This window comes from Saimiri boliviensis, chromosome 8 (genome assembly GCF_048565385.1).
Source record: "Saimiri boliviensis isolate mSaiBol1 chromosome 8, mSaiBol1.pri, whole genome shotgun sequence".
Taxonomy (NCBI): domain Eukaryota; kingdom Metazoa; phylum Chordata; class Mammalia; order Primates; family Cebidae; genus Saimiri; species Saimiri boliviensis.
The window spans coordinates 85,047,567-85,075,448 of NC_133456.1; the positions used below are offsets into that span (position 1 = coordinate 85,047,567).

General features: G+C 48.3%; 1 protein-coding gene across 2 annotated transcripts in view; it reads right to left on the bottom strand.

The window, feature by feature from the left end:
- Window positions 1-26,418, bottom strand: part of HRH1 (histamine receptor H1) — a 103,385-nt gene extending 76,967 nt beyond the window's left edge. The window contains exon 1 of one of the 2 annotated variants that reach the window (XM_074404786.1): window positions 26,331-26,418. The gene's annotated coding sequence lies outside the window, so the exon portion shown is untranslated. Of the gene's footprint in view, window positions 1-19,499; window positions 19,578-26,330 lie in introns of those variants that run through there. The other variant, XM_039478828.2, reaches the window with a different exon arrangement.
- Between the last annotated feature and the right edge of the window lie 1,464 nt (window positions 26,419-27,882).

Genomic DNA, 27,882 nt, shown 5'->3' on the forward strand with positions numbered 1-27,882 from the left:
AAGTACAAGCTTAACTTTATTTATGTATTTATTTATAGAGACAGGGTCTTGCTATGTCACCCAGGCTGGTCTTGAACTCCTGGACCTCAAGTGATCTTCCCACCTTAATTAGCACCCCCAAAATGCTGGGATTATAGGAGTGAGCTACTGCGCCTGGCTACAACCTTATTTTATTTTTGTTTTTTTTTTTTGAGACAGAGTCTCACTGCATCATTCATGCTGGAGTGCAGTGATGCAATCTTGTCTCACTGCAACCTCTGTCTCCCAGGTTTAAGAGATTCTCAGCCTCCCCAATAGCTCAGATTACAGGCGTGCGCCACCACGCCCAGCTAATTTTTGTATTTTTCATAGAGACAGGGGTTTCATCATGTTGGCCAGGCCAGTCTTGAACTCTTGAGCTGAAGTGATCCACCCACCTCGGCCTTCCAAAGTGCTGGAGTTATAGGTGTGAGCCTCCATGCTTGGCCTACTATTTTTTTTTTTTTTTTTTTTGAGATGAAGTCTCACTCTGTCGCTAGGCTGGAATGCAGTGGTGTGATCTTGGCTCACTGCAACCTCTGCCTCCCGGGTTCAAGTGATTCTTAGCAGAAACAGGGTTTTACCAGGTTGGCCAGAATGGTCTCGATCTCTTGACCTTGCGATCTGCCCACCTTGGCCTCCCAAAGTGCTGGGATTACGGGCATGAGCCACCATGCCCAGCCATATTTTTTGTTTTTGCTTTTTAAAATCATCATTCCTTTGTGGTTCTCTCTGCCTTTTCACCATAGAAGCTGTGTTTTTCTCTTCTCTAAACAAGTCCATGTCAAAAGAATTCCCAACAGACATTATCTCTTGCTTCCTGGGTCTCTACATTCGGAGACCCCAGAAAGATCCTGAACCATGCCTTTGGCAATCAGAGGGAATCAGTTCTGAGGAAAGCTTCAAGGCTCTGGGGCAGAGTTGCTGGTGCTGAGATGGCCTCTCCCAGCTTCAGAAGACCCAGGGGTATCCTCACACCTCCTGCCCCAGCTGAGTGATTAGAGATCCCTAGAAGTAGAGCCATGGTATCTGGTCTTGGACAAGTGCTAGCGGGTATTACTGAGATGCTGCACACATGATGCTGCCCTAAAGAGCTTCACAGTCTCGCTAGGGAGACAGTCACGTGACAGATAACTACAGTTCAGTGTGGTACTGTGAGGTTTCTACTGGAGGTTGTAGGCCTTGGAGTTTGTGGGAATGGCCCACTAATTTTGCTTGGGCAAGATGTGAAGACTTCTGAGAGAAGTTAACATTGGAATGGGGTATTGAAGGATGAGTAGGAGTTTTCCCAGGGCTGAGCGAGACCTTCAAGCCCTGCTCCTCACTCCTAGCCCTACAATTCTGGCATGGTTATCCCATGCCTGAGTGGCAGTCTTGGAGGAAGAGGAAATGAAGAAAGAACTGAGGCTGAAACACAACTCTTTACACCTGGGAGAGTCTGTGTTTGGACTGAATCCTGGCTCAGACACATTGGCTTCCCCAAACTGTCTCCAAAACACAAAATCGGTATTTCTCTGAGTGCCACAGAAGACGAATTCCTCAGGAAATTCCTGTATGTTACATGAAAAAAGGGACTCCAAGATCAAATAAATTCACAAAGTTAAATCAAGCAGTTTTTTGCTGCAGGACTTCTCAGAGCCTTTAAGAGTAAAAGAAAAACTAATTTATATATTTAAAATAAATTTGTATAAAGGATAATCTAATATCAAAAATATAATTATTATTATTTGACAGCTACTCTTTATTGACTATTTCCTAATGTGCCAGACATATGCTATGTATTATCTCAGTAATTATCATAACTTTATCTCATCAGCACTGTCATTATTTCCATTTTACAGATAAGGAGAATGAATCAACCCCTGAAAAGTTCATTTTTCAAGTTCATATAGTATATGGTGGAGCTGAGATTCAAAGCCAGGTACTCTCTGACCCAAATTATTCCACCCTAAGAAAGGCATATGATATCCAGCATTTCAAGCTTACTCAGCCAGGAAACCTCTTTAACCAGGGCCCCACAGAGCAACTTTGGAAAACACTGCTCTAGTTTGCTCCTAGAAGATTTGCCAAAAGCCACAAAAGTATTTTCAAGGTCTTGCTTCTCTTGCTTTCCCTTTTCAGCTGGGCCTGGGGGTCCTGAGTCCCTTAGCAGGCCTCTGGTGCTAGTGTGAGCATAAACAGGGGTTCCCAGAAGTCGAGATTTAAGCAAGCAGCTCCTAAATTGTCCAGATCTAAAGAGATGACATCATCCATCACATATAACCCATAGAGAGTTCCAGTTTCTATTCTCAGTTCTAAATTCTTGCTTTAAACTTACTGCAGCTTAAGTCTTCAGCAGACGAAATAGGTAATAAATTCAGAATTCCCAAAGCTACCGCCTGCTTCACAGGAGAAAGCAGTGGCCCTCCGAGGGCTGGGGCAGTGTGACCTAACGGGACCACTGCCTGGACCCAGGCCTTATCTTTCCCATTTGGCCCCTCTATCTCCATGCTGAGATCACCAGACTCTCATTGCCACTACCTCACTGCTGGCAGAGCAGTGTCTAAATAAAAAACATTGAACTTGACACTCCCTTCCTCAGAATTCTTCCATGAGTCCCTAGTGCCCCAGCAAAAATCCAAAACACTCGCCCTGGTTTTCAAGGTCTTTGGAGATGGGGGAGACTGTGTCAGCATTTTCCCTTTCTCAAGAGAACACACTAATGAACAAATGTAGGCTGTGACACAAGTGATACACACAAGGTCTAGGTGCTCTGTCCTTGAAGATAAATCAGCTCATGGAAGAAGCCAAGTAGCACCTACAAATCTCTTGCACAAACATGTCTTCTCTGGAGACCATTTCTAACATGGAACAGAGAAAAAGGTTTTCCCCTTACTGAGTAAGCAAGCAAGTTTAGATATCCTACTTCATCCTGCTTCAGATGAGACAACAGAGACAGGAATGGATGTCACCAAGGAACCCAGGGAGGTAATAAAAGGGGTTCAGACATCTTTTGAGAGCAGTCCCAGAGTTGGGGGAGTCCTCTCCTTGTCCTCTAAGACCATAACGCATGGCTATTTAGGGGTCCCAGACTGCTTGAAGAGTGAGAAGTTCATCTTTGCCAGGATGCTGGAAGCGGATGTCTGAATGCTTCTTGGCACTGCATGGGCCAGCCCAGTGCATTTCAATCTGTAAGGCAGGGAGCTTGTTAAAATGCAGATTCTGATTCTGCAGGTCTGGGGTGGAGCCTGCGACTCTGCACTTCTTAAAAAAGCTCCTGAGTCACATTGGTGCAGTGGGGGCCCCTGCATGGTGAGCAGGATCCCAGAGAATGAACGGGCTCTCAAAACCCTGCAACCCTGGTCAGTCACGGTAGCACACACCTGTAATCCCAGCACTTTGGGAGGCCACGCCAGGTGGATCACTTGAGGTCAGAAGTTCGAGACCAGCCTGGCCAACATGGTGAAAACCCAACTCTACTAAAAATACAACATTAGCTGGGCATTGTGGTGCCTGCCTGTAGTCTTAGCTACTCGGGAGGCTGAGGCACAAGATTTTCTTGAACCTGGGTATGGGAAGTTACAGTGAGCTGAGATTGTGCCACTGGACTGCAGCCTGGGCAACAGAGTGAGACTCTGTTTGAAAAACAAACAAACAAAATAATAAAAAAGCAAAAGCAAAACCCAAAAAAAACTCTAAAACCCTGCAATTCCTCTTGGTTTCCTGGTGACCCTCCAACAGACTCATTTCTGTGAAGAGACTCCAGGTTAGAGAAAGACAGGGAGGGAGGCAATCCCTAACTTTGAAAGGTCCCGCAGCAATATGACCTTGCTTATCTCTCTAGTTTGTTCATCTCCCACAACCCTGCCCTTAACCTTGACTTCATGCTTGACTTTCACCTACCTCCTCACGGCCTCCGGTACACACCATGCTATTTCAGACCACCGTACTCTGCTCAGCTACACCTCCTGCCTGAAAGCCTTTCTCACCTTACTTAGCTGAATTACATCCTATTCCTCTTTGAAATTTTCCTGGCATACCTCCTCCTCCTCCAGGAAGCTTTCCCAGGGTCCACAGGCTGAGATAAGTGCTCCCTGCTAACTTCTGTGTGCTCGTAATCCTTGTGTTCATTTGATTATGACACGTAACTTGAATCCTGGCTCTGCCACTGACTGGCTGTGTGACTCTGAGCCTGTCCCTTCCCCTCCCTGTGCCTCAGTCTGTGGAACAGGATCATAGTGGGCTCCTTGCCCATGGGTCCACCTTCCCCACCAGGCTGCAGGTTCAAAAGCATGGAGCATGCCTTGTCCCCATTTATCTTCCCACTGCCCAGTGTGGGGTGTGGCACACAGTAGGTGCGCAAATAGCTGTGTGGCAAGCTGATGCAAAGCTGGCGACATCTCCTCCAAGGGAAAAGTTCGGCAGCTTCTTTCCATCTCTAAGACAAATGACTTACTTTTATAAATAAAGATTATTTATGGTTTGCTTTTCTGCTTCCTTCTTTGTTCTTGAGTTTTAAAAAGGCATGAAATGACAGTCATGATCTTGAACTCAACCTCAGGTGATCCTCCTGCCTTGGCCTCCGCAGTGCTTGGGTTACAGGCATGAGCCACCACGCCCGGCCGGACAGTCATGATAATACGGTTTGCAGGGGCTTGGCCTGGGATAACTTATGGAGAGCAGCTCCAGCTTTCCACCCCTTGAACAGATCCTAACACTGAGACTCAGAGGAGTCATTCACCTGTCACACAGCTTGTTTGTGGTGGCAGAGCAGGGATTCCAACGCAGCTCTGGGGGGCTCCAAGGCATCCTTCTGTTGAGTTCTGGGGCCTGCAAAGCTGGGGGGAGGGGAACCTAACAAGGTTGTACACTGCGGGAGGAGGAGGAGGCAGTAAGAGTTGCGGGATAGGGTCCAAGAGGGCTGGGGCATGAGAAGGGGGATGGGAACCTTTTCTAAGGCTGAGGTGTCAAAAAGGGATCTAGCTATTAAAGGGCACCTGGATGAGGAGGACCAGGTCCAACCCCCCAACGGAGTGGTTCTTGTCTGCAAGACAGCAAGCAACTCACGCGGATATTGATTCCCAAAAGTAGCCGGAAGGCTCATCAGCTTTGTCTTGATGGCGATGGGGTGGGGAGCTTTATCAAAGGAAACTAGGATGTGTTGCCTCTTGAAGAGTGCAGAGAGGAGAGCCGATGATTGAGGATTTTTAGAATGAGTCACATCCGGGCTCCAGCCTGCCCCAGCTTCATAGGTGGTGCTCCCTGCCACACACTCCCTATAGGGACAAACCCCCGCCAGCCTTTGTCCCCTCCACTACTTTGTCTTCCCGCCCCCACTCGGTGCTCTGAGCCCTCCCTGTCCTAATGAGCTGGCTAAGGTGGGCCAGGAGTGTGAGCAATGGAATGATGGCCCCTCCTCCCTCCTCCGGGCCTCTTTTCCTTTCCCCATCTTTTGGTTTCCATGACAGCAGCTGGCAATGAGGCATCTACTTCAAACTGCTGGCAGGGATGCCATGCAGGAGCCCGAGCCACAGGCCTGGGGAGCGAGGGAACGGGGCCCCTATCTGTTAAGTGCCCATATATGGGTTCTGTCTGACTCTACATCCGTCACCTCCCTTAGGCTTCAACCCCAACAAGCGAGGAGCCCAGTATGATCCTGTTCCACAGATGGGGAGACTGAGGCACAGAGAGAGGAAGGGACATGCTCAGTGTCACACAGCCAGTCAGTGGCAGAGCCAAATTCAAACTCAGACTCCTGCAGGCCTCGAGCCCGGTGTTTAATCACTACACCACCCTGTCCTGTGGCTCGGGGTCAGTGGTTCAGGTCTGAGTTCTGCTCCTTGCTGCCGACTGTGGGTGAATCTCTTCCTTCCCTGAGGCTCTGCAAAATGGGACTGGAAGTCCCATTGCTCTGTGGGGCTGTGGGGATTTAAATTTAAAGTTGGAGAAAATCCCAGGCTCCTGGTTGGAGCTCAGTAAACGGGTCTCTTCCTTCATTTCCAACCAGAGAGACCTCAATCCCCAGTTCCTGGATGGCACATGGCGAGGGGATATCGCAAATCCATGGGGCAAAACCCATATTAGAGGAGTTCTTTACACACAGCCTGCACCCCTAGAGCCCTGGGGTTCCTCACAGCAGGGGCATCTGTCATCATTGTGTGTCCGCTTTGTGCCAGGAGTCCTGCTAGGGTCCTGCACGCTCACCGCCACCCCGGGACGCAGACACAGGATTACGCTCATGTTATAGATCAGGCAACCCACTGTGGCACCGTGCGGCGGCAGTACCTGCGTCCACCTGTGTGAGTTGGGGCAAGCACATCAGAGATGTCCCTTATGCTCAGTCCTGCCTTCAAAACAGACCTGGAAGCTGTTCACTTCTCACTGCCTGCACATTGCACCCTGGGCTAGGCCCCTGCCACCCAGGCTTGGATAGCACTGGCCTCCAGTGGGGTCCCCGCCTTCCTCTGTGCGTCCCCCACACATCCCATTGTATCCTTGCAGGCTGAAAACCCTGTAGGCTCTCAGTGTCTTCTGAACAAGAGCCGAGTCCTCCTAGTGCTGGCAGTGCCCTCCATGTCTGGCCCAGTGACCTCTGACCCCATCTCCTACACTCACCCTCACTCACTGCACCCAGCCACTCTGGCCTCCTCACTCTTTCTGGAACATTCCAGACCACTTCTAGCCGGGCCTTGCTGTCCCTTTTGCCACGAATGCTTTTCCCTCAGATATGAGCACGCATGCTTTAATCCTCCCTTGGCTTGAACGTCACCGATCCCACCCGACGTAGAGGGAACCGTCCCATTCTTCCACATGGTGGCAGCTCATTTTCACACTGCATTTCACCTCACACCTTGATTCATTTCCTGCATGTCCCTCTGCTGGGGTGGAAGCCTAGGAAGGCAGGCTCTCCCGCCTTGTGCATCCTTGTATCTCAGCACCCAGAACAATCCCTGACACCTACTGGGCAGAGAAAATATTAACTGTTGATAAATATTTGTCAAGTGAATGGGCAACGCCTACTGGGCCCCTCCCTCTGAGGACAGCTGAGCACGTGATGTCATGACCCCGTTACTGGGGACTGAACCACCCGTGAGCACTTGGCCAAAACAGTCATTCACAGGCTACCTACGGGGCAGCCTACAGCAACATTTCTGGCCAAGCGAATACTGACTGACTGAACAAATTCCCTCTTAGGAAGCTGAATGTGAAACACACAGTGAAGTAGCAATTGATTGGGCTCAGGGGCAGAAATCAAAAACCATGGGGCTGCGCAAACCATGAACTACAGATGTGGGCCTGGAGAATCCAGGGGACAGCAGGTGTCACAAGCCTGGAGAATCCAGGGGACAGCAGATGTCACAAGCCTGGAGACTCCAGGGGACAGCAGGTGTCACGGGCCTGGAGAATCCAGGGGACAGTAGGTGTCATGGGCCTGGAGACTCCAGGGGACAGCAGGTGTCACGGGCCTGGAGAATCCAGGGGACAGCAGGTGTCACGGGCCTGGAGAATCCAGGGGACAGCAGGTGTCACGGGCCTGGAGAATCCAGGGGACAGTAGGTGTCATGGGCCTGGAGACTCCAGGGGACAGCAGGTGTCACGGGCCTGGAGAATCCAGGGGACAGCAGGTGTCACGGGCCTGGAGAATCCAGGGGACAGCAGGTGTCACGGGCCTGGAGAATCCAGGGGACAGCAGGTGTCACGGGCCTAGAGAAGTCAGAAAGCAGAATGTAGACCTTACCAGGGCAGGAATGCTTGTCTGCTCTGTTCTGCAGGAATACCATGTGTCTAGAGAAGTGCCTTGTATACCAGAGGTGCTCAATAGATGTTGTTGAATGAATGGTGGAGTGGAGAATAGAGGAGTTATCTGGTACGTGCATGGACTGGGGGACTTGGGAAGAGCATTTCTCCCCTTCTTTCTTTTTCAGCAGCTTCAATTCACATATTTTAGCATTCACTCATGTTGTTATGTATATTTTATCACAATTAAAAAATACCCCAGAATTCACTTGCTCTAAGTGTACAACTCAATGGGGCCGTGGGGTTTGTGTGGGCTGAGAAGGTAGGTGCTCATGTGGGCAGGGGAGACAAGCTGATGAGAATGCGCAAGGTGTGTCTGGGGAAGGGCTGGTTGCCCAGTGTGGAGGGGCTGGGGTGCATAGTGCCTATGGGGCTCGGCTTAGGGCCAAGATGCAGATCATCATAGTCCTGACCTCACAAGGTTGTTGAGGAGAGCAAATGAAGCGACAAATATAAAGTTCTCAGCATGAAGCCCGGTCCACAGGAGACACTCAATATACGCCATTATTCCCTTACTCTGTGTTAGGCAATGCCAAGAAAGCTTGGGAGGGCAATATTACAAACTACTAAGCACAGAAGCTGAGCTCAGCTCCAAACTGCAGTGTTTTCAAAGCAACATTTAGTGCACAGACAGACACACAGCTCTGTGTCTGGGAAGAAAGGAAGTAAAATGCATTCATCAGAAAAATGCTTGATTCCAGAGAGAGGTTTCTCCTAGTGACCAATGCAGAGAAAGCCCTCTGTATTCAGAACTGGCACAGTGAGATCACCGTTACGATTCTCGGCACTGATGGTGCAACCTGGCCCACTGTTAGTTCCAAACCTTGAATGTCCAAATCCCTGAAACTTACGCAAAGTTTGTACTTCCATCTACAGAGCTAATGGTTCATTTGCTTTTTCTTCTCTTCTTGCGTGTATGTGTGTGTTTTCTCTGTAACAGAGAAAAAAAAAGAAAAAACCAAAAACCTACATCTCTGGGTATCAGGGAGCAAACATCAGAAACTCCAGGATTAATTTGGTGACTTATTCCTGTTATCCAGCCTGGAACTCAGGAAAAAGGATATATGTCCAGTACCTAGAAATAGCCACTTTTGACATTTATAGCTGGAGGGAATTAAGGGTCGATTGCAATGTGAGATACCAAGTAGAGAATGAGAAGGATTTCAAAGTGCTAGGCTATTGCTCCAAATGTTTCAGACAGCTAGCATCATACTTTGAGGGGGTTTGCAGCACAAGGTAAAGGAGTCAAGGGTCCCTGTTTCAACCTTGCTCCTTATGAGCTGTGTGACCTCAGGCGAGTCACTTAGCCCATCTGAGCCTCTCTTAGCACTGTGTTTTCTCATCTGAGGATGTCGCATCCTGCCTTGTTGTTACTGGTCTAGCAGCTGTCTTCTTCACTCTGTCATCTGTAAGGGCAGCAGCTGTGTCTGTCCTAGTATCCCTACCACACAGCAGGCACGTGATTGCCATGAACAGATTCCAACTCCTGTTTTACCTTCCTGCACCTTGCTGCTGGGACCCTTCCCTGTTGGGTGTGGCAAGCAGTTCAAGTCCATTCAGTTCAGCACCGAGAAATTCAGTGAGACCTTGTTCTGCAGGTCACAGCTCAAAAGTCCTGTGTCTGCATTTGACCCAAGAGTGAACTGCACGGCTGTTCCCGTTTCCAGCTTGATTCAAAGAAGTAGGGTTGAGAGACTGAGTTCCACTGAATTGGAGAAGCTATAAATTTTTCTATTCCCACAAGAACTGGAGTGACTTCTATTAATATCCAGTTATCAGAAGGCACAACATAATCTATATCTATAGCCCTACGTGGCAGAGAAAAAGTAGGCGTGGGAGAGGAAATAGCTTATCTTTGTGCAAAATTTTTAGGAAAAAAAACCACCGTAAATTACCATCTCTCGAGGAGTTTCTAGCCTGGTGGTAGAAACAGGTAAACCAGGTGCTTATTTTACATCCTGATGAGTGCACAGTGTCATGGAAGCATCTAAGCCAGCCTGGGGGATAAGGATTTAAATGAAAGAAGCAACACTGCCCCTCAATCCACCCTTTTCTTCTTCATGCCTACCCATCACAGCTCCTCTCCCTGCTTTACACAGAATATTCCTTTGGCCCCTACCCATCTTAATTACTTCCTGTTAACCTCCCTGTTGCTCTCTAAGGCTTGGCCAGCCCTGGCCATGTGCTCTTTCTGGAGCATCCCTTTCCACCTCTGTACCTTGGCTCAGGCCATCCTCTATGCCTGGCTGTCCTCCCTCCACGTCTTTACCCATTGACCCTTATATTTCAAAGTCCTGCTCACTCATTCATTCATTCAACAAGTATCTCCAGAGGAAAATCAGTTACAACCTATGTCCTCAAGCTGCTCACAGCCAAGGGGGTGGGGTGGCAATGGTGACAATAAGGACATGTATGAAAGGTGTGAGTCCAGAAGTGGTGTAAGGCCAGAGAAAGATCCTAATCCAGCTTTAGGGGTAGGGGGTGTTCAGGGAAGACTTCCTGGAAGAGAGTACCTCTAACCAGAGTCCTGAAGAATTAGGTGAAAAGAGAGAGAATTGGGTGAAAAGAGGTACATATAAATATATGAGAACACATATAATCATAGCCATCGATGTGACTTATGATTATATGTGTTCATGTGTACTCATAACCTATTGTAATAACTAGTATTTATTGGATGCTACTAGGAGCAGCACTGGACTAGCACATTTGATGCATTAACCTTGCAGGGGTATGGTCTATTGTCATTCCCATTTCACAGATGAGGAAGCTGAGGCACAGAGAAATTCTGAACTTGCTCCTGATCATACAGTGACTAAGTGGCAGAGCCGGGGTTCAAACTCACTGGATTCTCCGAGCCCATGTTTTGATCACTGTGCTCTGTCATCTGAGGCTGGCCAGGTCATTGTGCCACTTGCCCTCGTCCAATGCATTTATCATGAACATCTTTCCAGATGGTACAACTCAGGTTTCCTTCTATTTAATGGCTGCAGAGGATGTCACTGGATTTTGAGCAGGAAAGTGAAATGATCAGATCTGTCCCTGGCAAAGGGACCTCTAGGGACAGGAGGGGCCTACCTGGAGACAGAGAAGCCTGCGTTGGGGGTGCGGAGGAGGATGAGGCCCGTGTTCGGGCTGGGATGGGGAGATTCACAGTGGGGAGGAGCTCCAGAAACGCAGTGCTGCAGCAGGATGCAGCAGTGACCACCTCTAAGGGCATCAGAAGGGCAAGAAGGCAGTGGGGGAGGCTGTCTCAGGATCTCCTTCCCAACTAGACCTCTTCCAGGTCTGCCCATTTTAACTCCCCCTAAGCATGCTCCAGCGAGCACTTCCAATTAAGAGCAAGCGAGCAGCAGCTTCAGTTCCACTAAGATGTACAGATGTGGTGGTGCCTGTGGAATTCTTAATTCTTTGAATAATCTTTGCCTAGGAGTTTCACATCCATTTTACAAACAAACAAACAAACAAAAAACCCAAACAAAACAAAACGCAAGAATAACCACAAATTACCCAAGAGCATTGCTTTAACTCTGCCTCCTAGTAACACCCCATCCAGCCTCACCAGACCCAGCCACCCGTCCGGTCCGAGGCATGGACTCCACAACAGCAGTCTCCATCTGTCCGTTTCTCTCTTTGGCCACTGCCAGTCCAAGTGGCCATCCTCTCCCATCTGGATAACAGCAATAGCCTCATTACTGGTCTCCCCAGTTACACTCTAGCGTAAGTTACTCCATGTCTCTAGCCTCAGCCGTCTCATCTATAAAATGGGCACATGAATGTATCTCGTAGAGCTGTCGAGAGGACTGAGTGACATCACAAATGGAATGCCCTGGAGTGCCTTCTCAACAGAAGGCACCTCAGTCACCAGGATGGGAGGATCAGAAAGGTCAGGGACTCTATTTCTCCCATACCCTGCTGGTCCAGATAATAGCAGGTGCTAGGGACCTCTGGATCACCCCAACCCCCTTCTCACACTTTCCCACCAAGGAGAGGAAAATTCTTTCTGCCCATTCCTCGTATCTCCTGCCACTAGATGGGAGCTTCATCACCTTAATTACCCTGGCCTCTCTCCAGCTCCTCACTGGCTCCTCCCCTGGTTCCCTGCGTGGCACCCTGTTTCTGAGTGAATCTGAGAGATGAAACAAGCAACTATAACTCAGCCCTTTTGGGAGCCAGCGCGCCTGCAGGGAGCATGCATCCTCTCCAGGAAGGACAGGGAGGGGGCACCCCCGGCAGAGCCCAGCACTGCCTGTACTTGAGTGGGCAACTCAGCCCATCCTGGCCTTTAGCATTTGCAAGCCCACACGCTCCACTGTCGCTCTGATTAGTAATAACCGTGACATTTTGTTCTCCAGCTGCCTTGCCTTGCCTTTTGTCTTCATTCTCGATTGGCACAAACTCAGGCTGGGCAAAGGAGTGCTATTTATTGGCCCTTCCAAGCCATCCCCTGACAGGAGAGACCAGTGGGAGAAAACCCCATCTTGAGTTCCTGACTTGTTAATGGAGCTTTTCAAGGCTTTTCAAGCCGGTGCTGTGAGAATCAATCAATAAACGACTGACAAATATTTACTGAGCTTCTGATATAACAGGGAAAAAAATCTTACCCTGGCCCAGTGTCTCTTATCACTTTCAAGATGCCTGGAAAGCTGTTCCATTCAAAGGTTTGTGAGCACCATGAAGCGCCAGGTGCTATGTTATGAATGCAGACCCTACCTGAGGCCCATGTTCGGTTCATCAGGGTAGCTCTGCCACTCAAGCAGCCAGACGCCCGGGACGGAGGAAAGAAAACCAGGCTTCCCATATGAGCTTGGGATCAACAGTCACATCCACACACTCTCCAGACCACAGGTGTGGGCCGGTGGTGGAAACGCACCTCACCTGGAACCAGGGCAAGGGGCAGCAGGAGGTACTTACCACTGATGATTAGTGATTCTCTCCAGGAACAAGGAAAAGCTAGCTAGTAAATAAAAGGAACGCTCTTGAAAGAGCAAACCAAGTGCAAATTGCCTGGAAAAGTCTGAAAGAAATGAAAAAAGAAGGGAAAGCAGATGCCTTTGCTAGCTATTAAAATACAACCTATACAAATAATCATCAAAGCAGCATGGGACAGATCCCCAGTCCTCCTCCTGTGCTCTGTGCCGAAGGACCACATCAAAGACTCTCTTGCTTGTCCACCGACTTCTGGTTGGGTTTGGCCATAGGCAGGGTGGGAGGAGAATGACACCGAGTGTTTATTCCCTTCTCTTGCCCCTCCAAACTGACAGAAACAACTCTCCTCTCCCCATTGATATCCTAGGGTACTGCACCGTCCCATGTTAGTTCTCCAGACCCAAAAGTCTATACAAGGTAACAGGCCCTTTATAAAAACCCTTCTCAATCACCCAGTTAGCATGTGCCCTCTGTTTTTTGCCATGGTCCTATCTGATAGTCAGCTATTAGAATCAGCAGATGATTGAACAGATCAGAACAGACAACCCAGAAAGAGACCTGCCGCCAGTGACTGGGTTTCCAGGTTACATGCCCTGAGGCCAAGACAGAGAACTGCAAATGGCGTTCCCTAGAGTTGAGTGCGGCGAGTTGGTGGCTCTACCTCCAAAGATATACTGTAATTTAGTGCTGCTGCAGGTGATGGAGGAGAGAAAGGTGGGGAGGAAAGGAAGAGGACTAGGATGAGGACCATTGGTTAAGTATGTGAAAAGGAAAATTAATTTAGACTTGGATCTTTCCTCAAAACCCAGATAGGTTAGAGAGTGATAACTTAGTCTAAAACAGAAAACCACTAAACTAATGGCAATGAGAAACCTTGTTTTTCAAATCTGAATAATAGATAGTAGTAACTACCTCATAGCATTGCTGTGGGGGTTAAGAGAGATGATCCAAGCTAGGACAGTGCCCGACACTTTATTGAAAAGAGGGCTGAGGGAAGATTCCAGCTGAGAAACTTGCTCAAATCTAGTTATCCTAGGGGTGGGGAAAGGTGCGTTGGCAGAAAGGGGCACAGTCCTTAGGTCATCATATGGAGATTCCACAAAAACTGATAACGTGACAGAGAAGGAGAGCCTCTCCTAAAAACTGGCACAGAAACGGTCAATGGAATCAGATTGTCCCTCAATCTGTGGCCACCAGGGAATAACAATATATAAGTATACTGTCTGCAGCAGCCGCCATTTTAGAAGGAAATGGAGACTTCAGAAGATATTAGGGTTTTACCCTGGGCTGAGTCCCCTTCATCTGGATGTCTGGTTAGGAGAACTCCATCCAAAATCCAAGGCTGGGGTCTCCCATGACACTCAGGACAGACAGGTTTATCTCTGTTTACTTCCACCAGAGGCAGGTGGAAGTTCCTCCTTTGAAACTGGCTTTCTTCCCCACTCTCCACCTTAGCATTTACCCACTGGGGGCCTCACTGGTGAGTTTCATTGAATACTCAAGGAAGAACAACACCCATCTTATGCAATCTCTTCCAGAGAACAGAAAACTGGGATCTTACCCAGCTCATTTTGTGAGGCCAGCATAACCTTGGTACTAAAGCCTGAAAAGTAAGCATGAGAAAGGAAATCACCAGTGAATGTCACTCACGAATGCATCATTTTAAAATCCTAAGAAAAAGGGTTTGTAAATATAAGCTGGCAATAAAGATGCTACAGGATGACTCAAATTGGGTTTATTCCAGAAATGCAAAAGTCGATGTCATGCATCATGTTAACAGATTGAAAAAGAAAAATCATGTGACCATCTGGGCAGATGCAGAACAAGCATCTGTTAAAACTGTACTTCCATTTATAACTAAAAATAAAGGAGACACTCAGCAAACTGGGAATAGAAAGGAACTTCTTTAATCTGATAGAGAGTATCTACCAAAAACCTAGAGTAAACATGATACCTCATTATCAAATGTGGACGCTCTTCCATAGAGCTGCAAAAGACAATCTGTCCACTGTCATTGTTTTGTTTTGTTTTTTTGAGACAAAGTCTCACTCTGTTGCCCAGGCTGGAGGGCAGTGGCATAATCTCAGCTCAGTGCAACCTCTGGCTCCCAGGTTCAAGTGATTCTCCTGCCTCAGCCTCCCAAGTAGCTCGGACTACAGGCACACACCACCATGCACAGCTAATTTTTGTATTTTTAGTAGAGATGGGGTTTCACCATGTTGGCCAGACTGGTCTCGAACTCCTGACCTCAGGTGATCCACCCACCTCAGCCTCCCAAAGTGCTGGGATTACTGGTGTGAGTCACTGTGCCCAGCCATTTCTTCAATTCATGATTGTACTGAGGTCTTAGAAGGGTAGTAAGGCAAGAATAAAAAGGCAAGAATAAAAGGATTAGGAAGGAAGAAACAAAACTGTTATTTGTACTTTTTACAATGATATAAAGTGTTTTCAAAAGAATCTTCAAATACATCTTTTTTTAATTAGTAAGAGAGTTTAACAAGATTTCTGGATACAAAATCAGTATGCAAAAGGCAAGCACATTTCTCCAACATATAACCAACAGAGCACTAATTTATCAAAAATGTATAATAGCATACAAATGGTCAAATAATAGAAATATATCTAACAAAAAATATAAAAAAACACCAGGGGAAAATTAAGAAACTATGCCATGAAATGTTAAAAATGTTAAAAATATCCTAAATAAGTAGAGAGATACCATGTTCATGAAAGGCTAAATACGATACCTTCCACCCTCTAGAAGGCAACAGAAAGCTCAGTGTAATGGCTGGTATTTAGAAATCAGAGCAACCTGGATTTATATTCCAATTTCTGCTGCTTCTAAACTCTGTGACTTTGGACATTTTGCCAACCCCTCTGAATCTGTTTATTCTCTTGTAAAACATGGATAATAATTTCCTGTTAGAAGTTAATGGATAGGAGAGCACTTTGCAGAGTGCCATATAAATACAGGACATTCTTACAACTAGGATTTTTGCTCCTTGTTGGTCTAAGGGTGGGGAAAAAGTTAAATGTCCCAGACTAAGCCAACTTGCTTGCTTATGCCCATCTGTATGTCATCAAGGGCATCGCTGAATGTTTATTCTGTTCAAAACATTTCTTCATTCAGTCCTCACAGCAACCTGTAAGGTGGGTGCTATATTAGCCCCATTTTACAGATGAGAAAGCTGAGGCCCAGTTAAGCAATTTGTCATTCACATAGTCATCCATTCTGTAGACATTCAAGAATACCTTCTATGTGCTAGGAGCTGTGAATGTCCTGGTGCATAAGACAAATGTGCTCCCTGATCTATTAGAGCTGACATTATGGTTGGAAAAACAGCCAGAAATCACACTTCAATGAACACACGGGCAGAACTCAGATTCAAATTCAGGTCTGTTGGAATCCGAGTCCGTGCTTTTAAGAACTCCTTGGGGGCAGTGTCCTCAACCTCTCTTGCTTATTCCTCTGTTGGAATGTGATAGTTTCTAACGTGCACTCTTCCGGCAGCAGCAAGTCTCAATGGCCCTCGCCATTCAAGCTGCTGCACAAATTGAGAGCTGTCAGCTTTGATCCTGGCCCATGTGATCCCCCTACATTATCACTGGAGAATTACAGCAGGGAGGATGAATGCATAAAAGAGGCAGGCATCCTGCCCCGCTCCCGCCCTAACAGCATCAGCAGCATTGTTACCGAAGAGTATGCGTCTGAGTCCTCCACAACCATTAATGGCAGAAGTGAGTCACTTATAAATAAGATATGGGAGCTTTATTATAATTACATCCCAAGATCCAGAAATGCTCAGCGTCACTGTGAAAGGGATGGCAGCAGGTGACTGGGGCTTGAATGATCCTCTGCCAGGTACATCTTTCAGATAAAACATCTTAGATCAGGAGCAATTAGAGCTAATGCCCAGCCTGAATGCTAATGAGAATCACTTACAATTGCATGTAATTCTTTGCCATTTATACCATCTGCTTTATTCCTTCTTTTCTCCACATTTCCAGCCTAACATTAATCCGGAGAAATAGACACTGGCAAATAGAACTAATGGCCATTTTGCAGATGAGGAAACCGAAGCCCATGGTCACTCGGTTCTAAGGGCCAGAGCTGAGGTTCCACCCTAAGCTCTCTGTCCCTCTAGAAAACATCTGATTGAAAACTGTCCCAATCCATGCTCCTCAGAAGCAAGCCAGAGTACAAAGTTCAAGCTGCACTGTGCAGCAGCAACGTCAGCCACAGGAGTGACCCTCGTGACAATGCCCAAAGCCTGCTGAGTGCCTAGCAGAGTGTCAGAAGTTTATACAGGTCTACACGAAGAATTCAAGTTTCAGCCTATTTAAAGCTGGAGACCACAGCAAGACTTTGGGGGCACACACGCTATCTAACCAGACCTACTCTCACTTTACAGATGAGAAGGCAAGAGGCCTGCAGAGGCTGGGCAATTTGCAGGTGGCAGAGCCAGGATACAGAGCTGGTACTGTCTGACCTTAATAGCAACAGTAATAGCAACTGACTCTTAACAATGACGGGTATCACATGGCACCACTCAAGCGCTTTATGCACATGAACACACCGAATTCTCTTACCAACCCAGGGAGGAAGGTGTCAGAAATACCCCCAGGAGCTGTGAAAGTCCTGGTGCATAAGGCATTCTAAAAATGGAGAAACTAAGGAACAGAGCCACGTAGCAACTTGACCAAGGCCACAAAACTTATAAGCGACAGTCCTGGGATTTGAATCCAGGCAGGTGAACTTCAGAATCCCACATTCTTGATGTCTTTGGTGTGTGTTTTCTCTGTTAAGGAAAAGCCAGATACTGCACTGTGAAGAGGAAAGTGCGAACACAGAATTCAGAGACAGCTGAAGAGGAGGACGCTCACATACAAGTCCCTCCTCCCTTGGACACTCAGCTGAGGGCTAGGAAGGACCACTCCCAGCCCAGCATTGGCCAAACTACTCTGGGGTGCAGGGTCACTTGGCAGGCAACTCTGGCCTCCACCCAGCTCTGAAATCATGGACAGGTGGCACCTGCCCATCTCCTGCCTCCACGGGATTCTCTGTCACATTTGAAAACAAAATCAATGCCAGATATCCTCTGCCCTTCTCCATAGACTCTCCCCAGGAGAAATGCCTGAATCACACTGGGGATTTACATGGGGCTGTCCGGGATTCCTGTGAACAGCAGACCTGCTGCTTGGCTTCCCTCTATTCACCTCTGCTGCTGCCAGCCGCAAGCACAGAAGGACCTAAGGTCCCATCTGCCACCTGAGTTTCATTCATAATCTAGAGGGAGTCAGGCAAGATGGGTGTTCAAACTCCAATTCTGCCATGGGCCAGCTGGGCAATCTTAAGCAAGCCACTTAACCTCTCTGAGCCATAGTAGACTATCTGTTCAGTAATAGTAATTACCTTGCAAGAATGGCGTGAGTATTAAGTGAAATAATGTATAATGATGCTCTCGTGTGTCCACCTCCCTCTCTCCCAGTCCCTGCTGGTTTTTGGCTGTCTCCAAGACCCTTCCTATAAGACCCTCAATTCCCCTCTCCGTCATGTTCCAGGGACAGTCTGTCTGTGCTTCTGTCACAGGTTTCTGGCCCCTCGATCATGAAATGCGATCTTCAGGCACCTTCCAGCCTGGGAACCTTGCTCACTGGGACTCCCAGGCTGCCCGCTTCTGTCTGCTCCAGTCTGAGGTGGGAGCCCTCTGCTGGAGGACGGCCACTCTGCCTGGAACATCTCTGCATGACCAGCTCCCAGGCAAGCGGACATCTCGGAGGGATCAGGGAATGAGGAGGGGAGGCGTGGGATCTTCATGGAGGACTGGGGGTTAGGGTGTGGGGTAATAGAGAGGGAGAGGTGGCTTCCTTGAGGGGCTGCTGTACTCCGGCTCCTGCTTCTGGCTTCCTGGCCTCCTTCCAGAAAAACTGAGAGCAACTTCCAGAATCTGATCTCTAAAAGAGCAGCCTGGGTACGCTTCTGTCACCAGAATCCACTCCCTGGCCATAATATCCACTCATTTTCCCAAAGCATCCTCTTTCGAGTACAATGAGGAGGAGGTGATCCGCCTTTTGCTCCACACCCCCAGTTGCCACCAAACTGCAGGAGGAGGGTGGGTGGTGGTTTGGACACTCCCCACCTCCGACTCCAGGTGACACTGAGCCTGGGGCTCACCCCACTGTAGTCAAGTGATTTGGGTAAGGATGACTCCGATCAAAACCTGGCTCTCTCCTTTAACTAGCTGATGCTCCTGGGCACAACTTTGCCTCCCTGAGCTTCAGTTTCCTCCTCTGTAACATTAGTATAACAACACCCGGTTCGTCGAGTTACAAGGAGAATTGCAACAGATAATGTATGCCCAAAGCCGGGCACAGAGAACGCTCTCAACCGATGGGCTGGCACTAGGGTTAGCAGCAAACTCAGACCCTGAGGAGGCTCAAAGAAAACAAGGCTCCTTCTCTGCGCGCTGGAGCCCAAAGACCGACTCTCGGGGTGCGCACCCTGCCCAAGCCTGGGGAAGCTAAAGGTGTCTGTCTGTCGAGTTCTGGGGCCACAACGCGGAGAGGGGAGTGGTGCCACCGAGCGAACTGCGCTCGCCATCCTACCCAGGCCACCCGCGTCGCGAGGGTACCCAAGCGCTCCCATCTCAAGCCGCTGGCTCCGGGGGTCCCGGCCGCTCCGCAGGGATGCCCAGATCCCAGCCTACCCAGGGCGCAGCCTCGTCCCGCCGTCGCGGCCCCGCTCCCGCCCAAGCCGGCGCCCAGCTGCGACTCACCGGCGCTGGCTCCCGGGAAAGTTTGGTGGCGCGGCGGCGGCCAGGCTGCTCGGTGTGCCTCGGGTGCGGCGGCGGGGGCGCAGGGGAGAGCTCGGGGAGGCGGGGCACAGGAGGAGGAGCCGCGCCTAGGGGCCCACCCGCAAGCAGCGGGGAAGGCGGGGACCCGGGACCTGAGGGCCTGCAGCGCCCCCGCACCCGGCTCCACGCGCCCAGGGCCGCCCACGCGGAGGGTGGGGACGCGAGGGGCACGCCTCTCACTCGGACACCCTCTCCAGGCTTTCGCCCCAGGTTTGGAGCTGCTCCCGCTGGGTACCCAGGCGCGGGATCTGCGCAGTGGATGGCTCCTTGGGTTTGGAAAGAGAGGTGGCAGAAGGGTCAGAACCTTGGTGAGACAACTTCATCCCCACCCACGCACTTGGAGCCACACAAAACGACAGACACAGATAAATCAAGACAAAGAGGCAGAGATGGAAATAGAGAGGAAACGATGGTTGGCAGAGTCAAACACAGGCAGACTGAAAAAGACAAATAGTGATACCTGTGCCCCTCATTCCTGCTAGGGGCGCCAAAATCGAAAAAGGCAAAGTCTGACAGAGGTGGAACAAGACTGACAGATAGAGACCCCACCCCTAGAGGTTTCGTGGGGAACTGAAGAGACCCAGGGTCTGCAGCCTCACACTTTTCTTGTTTCTCCCTAGCCCGTCCTGATGAATGGGTCCGCATTTCAAAATAGGCTGTGTTTTAATTAGCATCCTGTGCCATCTTGGGCAGCGAGGTGAGGGGAGGGGTGCGGTTAGGGTGAGGCCCCGCCGCAGGTCCCAGGGAACCTCTGTCCCTGGCTCTGGGAGCCTGAGGATTCTTCCTGGCTGCCTTCCTTTCCAGAGCTGGGAGAGAAAGGTCGAGTTTTTTCTCCCTCCTCGGCTCCTAGAAAACTCCATTTGAACCTCTGAACAGTTATAAGGCTTCAGATCTTAGCCCAGCACTTACGAAGGGACGACCCGAGCTCACAGGGAGGGGAGGGTGTTTGAGAAGGTGGGACGTGGTGGGTTAGGGTGTGAGGGTGAGGGGTCAGAGGGGTATTTTAGTCACCTTCCAGTACGAGCAGTCCCACAAGCACTGTTGTGGACTGGGTCTGAGGCCCGGCTTCATAAGCTGAGTATGGTAGATGGATGGTCCCCTTTCCCGGCCTCAGGGCCCATGTCGGTAACAGGGGAATTAATAAAGACAGGTGCCATTGTACCCATGTAGGTAACATGGGGGTTAATAAAGTCAGGAACCATTGTGCCCACGTCAGTAACACGGGGGTTAATAAAGACAGCTGCCATTGTGCCCGTGTCGGTAACACAGGGGTTAATAGACAGCTGCCATTGTGCCAGATGTTCTTCTAAGTGCTATAGGTGCTTACTCATTTAATCCTCACAGCAATAATAGGTCCTAGTAGGTAGGAACTATTATCATCCCTATTTTACAGATGAGAAAATGAAGGCACAGAGGTCACATGTGGGAGAACTGAGCACTCACCCCATGCAGCCTGGCCCCACGGTCCAAGGTCCTGTTACATTATAGCTTCATCTCAGTGGGACTGTTGGAAAGTTTCATGATGCCATTTCTGTAAAGGGCTTAGTGCTCCATAAATGGTAGCTCAGAGATCACTGATCCCATCCACAAGGTGGGGATTAAAGGACCTTTATCTGCCCAGAGGTATGGGACTCTGGCTTTGGGATAATGGTAGGCCATGTCACTGTTCTGGGCATTATGGATGTGAGAGGTCAGGGATGTCCCATTTGGTTTTCTGGCCAGCCCTCTGCACGTTAGCACAACCCCACAGCCAAGACTCACCCCAGATCCACGTAAGCCCTCTCCCAGTCCCTGGTGATTCTCCAGGGCCTCCATATTTTACACTTTACCAGACTAATGCACCCTTTGGAACTCAGTTAGCACTCAGTATGGCAACTGTTATAAACTCGAAAGGAAATACATTTCCTCTCTCTACAGCTGCAGGGCTTACAGGAGGTGAAGTCGGGGGAGGGGGGAAGGGGGCAGGGCAGGGGGAAACCTGGGAAAGGGCTGTGTCCACTTTTATTTTTTTCTTTTTTTTTTTGAGCTGCAGTCTCCCTGTGTCATTCATGCTGGAGTGCAGTGACGCGATCTCGGCTCACTGCAACCTCCACCTCTTGGGTTCAAAGGATTCTCCTGCCTCAGCCTCCAGAGTAGCTGGGACTACAGGCACATGCCACCACGCCTGGCTAATTTTTTGTATTTTTACTAGAGACAGGGTTTCACCATGTTGGCCAGGATGGTCTCAATCTCCTGACCTCGTGATTTGCCCACCTCAGCCTCCCAAAGTGCTGGGATTACAGGCGTGAGCCACCATGCCTGGCCAAGGCTGTGTCCACCTTCATGCCTCCTCTCTCCATTCTGCATTTCAGCAAAGGCTTGGTTATTTGGAATTCCTCCCCAAAGTTTCACTTCCTGGGCTAGTTTTAGGCCTGCTAAATCCATAGTGATCAGCACTTTTAGAAACAGCACGTTAGATGTAATTTCAAGCCCCTGGTAATCAGGGTGTGTGTTGTTTTGCTGTGGCATTTGAAACTGACAGATCAGGAGCTACCCCAGGCTGTATGAAGGATGGGGGAGCAGGAGGGCATAATCAACTTACTAACAATGTACAGGCCACAGCAGAAAAACAACAGCTAACGCATGCTTACTGCTTACTGTGTGTCAGGCTCAATTTAAGAGCTTTACGTAATTAAATAATGCATCGATTCCTCACAATTCCATGAGGTAGGTACTATTGTCATCCCATTTTGCAGATGAGAAAACTGAGGCACAAAGAGATGAAGGAGCTTGCTCAGAGTATACAGCTAGTAAGTCTTCCCAAGATCAGGAAGGTGGGAAGCAGCTGAGCCAGATCTGGAGCCTAGAGCAGTCTGGATCCACAGCCCCACTCCTACTTCTGTGCTTTGTGGAAGAAACAGAAAAGGGGACAACCTCAGTCCCTGAGTAGAGACTGAAGGTAATGAGAAGAAATAGTAGATTAAAAATACCTGCTCTGTCACTTACTAGCTCTGTGTTTACTTTGCTTCTCTGAGCCTCCGTTTCCTCATCTGTATGTAAAATGAGAATAGTAATGCCTGTGTCACACCCAGAATTTTAGTGATGGGCTGGACATGGTGGCTCACTCCTGTAATCCCCAAGGAGGACTGGTGAGGCAAACGTGGGAGGATTACTTGAGCCCAGGAATTTGAGACTAGCTTGGACAACATGGGGAGATCTTGCCTCTGCAAAAAATAAATAAATTAGCTGGGCATGGGGGCACCAGCCTATAATCCCAGCTACTCAGGAGGCTCAGGTGGGGGGATTGCTTGAACCTGGGAGATGAAGGCTGCAGTGAGATATGATTGAACACTGCACATCAGCCTGGACCACAGAGCAAGACCAAAAAAAAAAAAAAAAAAATTTCATGACTTTTAGAAAAATTAGCATCTTAGACAGCATTTCAAGCATTTAGATATGATTTCAAGCCCCTGGTAATCAGGGTGTGTGTTGTTTTGCTGTGGCATTTGGAACTGCCGATCAAGAGGTACCCCAGGCTGTAAGAAGGATGGGGGAGCAGGAGAGCATAATCAACTTACTAACAACGTACAGGCCACAGCCTTTTGACTGCAGGTAACAACTCAATTATAACCAGCTTTGGTTATAAAGTTCTTAAATGGAAATGTTTAGGAGGTAGGCCTGGATTCAGATGCTTCCAAAAGCTCAAAGGTAATTGTCATGAATCTGTGTCCCTCTGTGTTGACTCTGTTTTCTTTTCTGTGAGTTTTATTTTATACATATGTGCCAGTTTTATTAGCAGGCTGGCTCTTTCCACAGGGAGGTAGAAATGGCTAAACAACCTCAAGGCAAAGCGATCACATCTTTCCAAATACTTCCAGCAAAAAATCCCAGGGTTGACTCCAATTGGCTTGGCTTGGATCACATGTCCAGTCCTGAAACCATTATAGTTGTTTTGGTTGGCTAAGCCTGAGTCGCATGCCTGTGTCTGAAGTCAAGGGGTAGGGTCAGCCCCTGCTAAGCCGCTGGAACTAGGAGTGGGTGAGAAACGGTTCCTTAAAAGAAAATCAAGGTGCCATTAACAGAATAACTGGGGTCCCAGACAGGCAGGAACACAGATGTCCTCTCCCTCACAGTGCTGTTGTCAGGATTAGATAAGCTCACAAAGGCAAAGTGCTCAGCATGGTGCTTGGGCCTGGCAGATGCTCAGTAACTGAATCCTCTCCCTTCTTCCCTCCTGTAGAAAACAGGAATCGTGGCTCACCAAATCCAGTCCAACTGCTTCCTCGTTCACATGGGGAAACCAAGGAAGGCCCAGGGAGGGGAAGGGACTTGCCCAAGCTAGCTAACTAGCCACAGAACCCATGTCCCCCATCTCTGAAACAAGTTCCAGTTAAAGTCTTCGCTGATAATTTTAAATCCTCTACTAACCAAGGGAGTCATCTTTGCATTTGCACAGGGGAGACGGGAAAATTGCAAAGCCCTTAAGGTCCAGAGGAAATGAGTGTCACTAAGTTGGGCTACCAGGCTGTGCAACAAGCTGAGGACTGGGAGGTCTGGGCAGGGAGCCCGGTCCAGCTCCCCACCCATCACATCATGGAGTTAGCCATTTCCTCTGGGGACTGCACCCACTGGGTGCTGAGAGATTCAAATGGTTCTTTTACATGAAGCTGCCCCAAATGGGCAAGATGGCCCTTCTCTTGATTTATTTCCTGCTCACATTATGACAGTCAGAGTGCGTCCTTCAGGACCAAAGTGGCCAAGGGGCCAGCATGTTATTAGAGTGATCAAAATGTACCATTTTCAGTGTGGCCCTAATTCAGTTCCAGAGTTTTGGCTTCCACTTGCTTTTACTTATCTGCATTTTCTAACATTTCTTTAGCAAATTTGTATTACTTTGGCAATTAGAAAAAATGACCAGTAATTTTTATAAAAGGATTTGTGTTTGATTTCCTTTTAGAAAGGCACTTTCATTTATTAAAAGATCACAATGAGAAGTGAGATCAAATTGATCTTTCTCTCTGGCAAGGATGTGCAGGGAGAAATGGGAAGGTTAATGCTGGGAGCAGAAGCCATGCTACAGAGCACTGCATTGAATGAAGGCTGGACCAGGAGGCTGGATCAGGAGGCTGGACCTGGAGGCGGGACCAATTGGCTCTGTGGTCCTAGGCAAGTCACTCAGCGTCTCTGGGTTTCTATTGCCACATCCAGGCAATAGATGTTTGGTTTCATTATCTCTGGAGTTCTTTCCAGAAATTCTCTGTTACGGATATGGTCTTTGAACTCCAGTGAATGTTCATATGTCCTGTAGGAGAACATGTAATGGCTCAGAAATGTGTTCAGCATAAATTCCGTTTGTCTTTCCAGCCCTGTGAGAATGCTGAAAGTTCTGCTTAGCTTCTCTGCTTCTTAGCATTTGCTTTCTTCTCAGCTTCTCAGTCTCTCAAATTAGCTGTTTATGAATTGGCAAATTCATGGAAAAGAGCACATAGAATGTCAGGCCCCTGCTCAATGAATTTCTCTTCACTCTGAGATCTTGATCCCTCAAGTTCTGGCTTCCTGGATAGCTCTTTCGTGCCTTCTAACATTTTTATTTTCTTTGAACAATTTTACCCAGCTTTTCTAATTGTTTATCGAAAAGATTGATCTTTACAAGCTAGTTTTTTCTTTTTTCTGAGATGGAGTTTCACTCTTGTTGCCCAGGCTGGAGTGCAATGGTGTGATCGCTGCTCACTGCAACCTCTGCTTCCCAAGTTCGAGCAATTCTCCTACCTCAGCCTCCCGAGTAGCTGGGATTACAGGTATGCGCCACCACGCCCAGCTAATTTTTTTGTATTTTTAGTAGAGATGGGGTTTCACCACATTGGCTAGGCTGAACTCCTGACCTCAAGTGATCCACCCGCCTCGGCCTCCCAAAGTGCTGAGATTACAGGTGTGAGTCACCGTGCCCAGCCACAGGCTAGTTTTTTCATAGGCAAAAGCAAAAGTGTCTTCCTGTGTTATTAAGTGAAAATGGCTGATTACAAAATGGTATGTACAGTGGGCTTCTATTTATATGTAAAGCGTGCATATGTGTTTATGCAGAAGAAATAGAGAAAGAGCAAAAGCTATACACAATGGCTATCTCTGGCTAGTTTAAAAAAATATTTATCCATAGTTTGCAAATTTTATATAACAGACACTAAGAATGTCCAAACTGGGTTGACCTTTGTGGCCATTTTTGCCTGTGTTACAAACGGGGGAACTGAGGTCAAGAACATTTAAATCTATTTCAGTTGCACAATTTTCGGAGGCTTGCTGGAGGCAGAGAGCCATGCTATGGACCACAGAGCAGCCAGTGTGTATTACAAGCCATAGGACTCTATTCGCAGTGGGCGCTCAACCATGTGGCTCTTCCTCTTCCTTTCCTTAAGGGACTTACAAACAATATTTAACAAATCTTCATCAAGCCCCTATCCTGTGGCAGGCCCTGGGCCAGGAGGTTGCTGATTCCAGGAAGAATCAGACCTTATTCCTGCCCTCGAGTCTCAAGAAGAGAAAAGGAAAACAAATAAGCCTAGTACAGTGTGAAAAGCGGGACTGTGGTCCAATTTCAGTCTGCAAACTCGGGTGAGTGAGAAAGGAAACTCTTCCCTGGTAAGTGAACTCAGTCTCTGCTAAGATCTCCCATCACATGCGAGGAAACCTTAACCTTTGGCAAGTCAAGTTTTTCCTATTTCTCTGGAGTTTATCATCACTTATTCACACTGGCATCTGTTGAGACATCTTCATTCCTACCTGAGGAGAGGCCACCCATCCATACAAGTCACTCAGAGTGGTCCCTTGTTCCTTGGTCTCAGTCCCTCTCTCAGCTGCTTCCAGGACCCCTTTCAAATGCACAGGAACCTTTGCTTGGCTGCCGTGGCTGCCAGGACACAGAGAATTGTAAATATTACATAATTCTATTCATATGAAGAGTTATCTAAATAATGAGTAAAATTGATCTATGATTTTAGAAGTGGTTACCTCTGGAGGAGAAGGAGGGGTACTGTTACTGACTGAGAAGGGAGTTCTGGAAAAGTTCTATACTTTGATCTTTGGGATGGTTACACAGATGTATAGATAGGCAAAAATTCATTGAGCTTTACATTTAATATTTGTACATTTTACCATATGCAAACTGTTGCTCAATTAAAAAAAATCTAATTTTCCTTAAAAAAAAACACAGAGGCAAAAGTTTCAGAAACAATATCTTACCCTAGATAAGATATAGAGGCTTGGGAGGCCGAGGCGGGTGGATCACGAGGTCAGGAGATCGAGGCCATCCTGGTCAATATGGTGAAACCCCGTCTCTACTAAAAATACAAAACATTAGCTAGGCATGGTGGCACGTGCCTGTAATCCCAGCTACTCAGGAGGCTGAGGCAGGAGAATTGCCTGAACCCAGGAGGCGGAGGTTGCGGTGAGCCGAGATCGCGCCATTGCACTCCAGCCTGGGTAACAAGAGCGAAACTCCGTCTCAAAAAAAAAAAAAAAAAAAAAAAAAAAAAAAAGATATAGAGGCAAGCAGGCAGCTCTACTGTGAGAACTATTACATACACTGTGTATGGGGTACGGTAGGGACAGAGGGACCCTCAAGGAGGTCTTTCTGTGGGAGGTGATGGCTAATCACTGAAGGACCTGTTCTGAAAGTCAAGCACAGAGAAGGCTAAGGGCATTCCAGGTGCAAGGAACAGCATGCAAGGGCACTCACTGCATCCCAAGAGAAGTTGACTGAGAGAAGGTGGGTGTGGGGAAAGGACAAAGGACGAAGCCACAGACATCCATGGGAGTCAGATCTGACAGCCTCACAAACCAAAGGGAGGCTCTGAAGAGCTGTGATTGGAGTTGGACTTTAAGGACACCACTCCGGAGGAAGGGAAGAGGGCGGTTTAGAGGTGGCTGCAGTCGTCCATAGATGGGGTATGTGGCCTGAGCTAGGGCAGAGGCCATGGGGATTGGGGTTGGGAGAAGAGCGTCCAGTGATACTTAGGAGGAAGCCTTTGGTGGCTGGGAATATAGGAGGACAGGAGAGGAAATTGTGAAGGAGACTCAGGGGTTCTTGCCTTGCATGGCAAGGTAGAGCCATTTATTGAGAAAAAGGAGGAGGTATGTTTATAAGTTGTGGTTGGCCAGATGTTGTTTTTCTCTGTTTCGTTCCTGCTTCCCTTTTTGCTTTAGACAAAACTCTGTTTGACCCTGGAAGCCCTGCTCCTCCCTGCCCTCAGGCTATGGAGTTAAAGTGGTGATGAGCCCATCTCTGGGCTGTAAGACATGTGATAATGGCCTCTAGTTCCAGCTTGAAGATGCT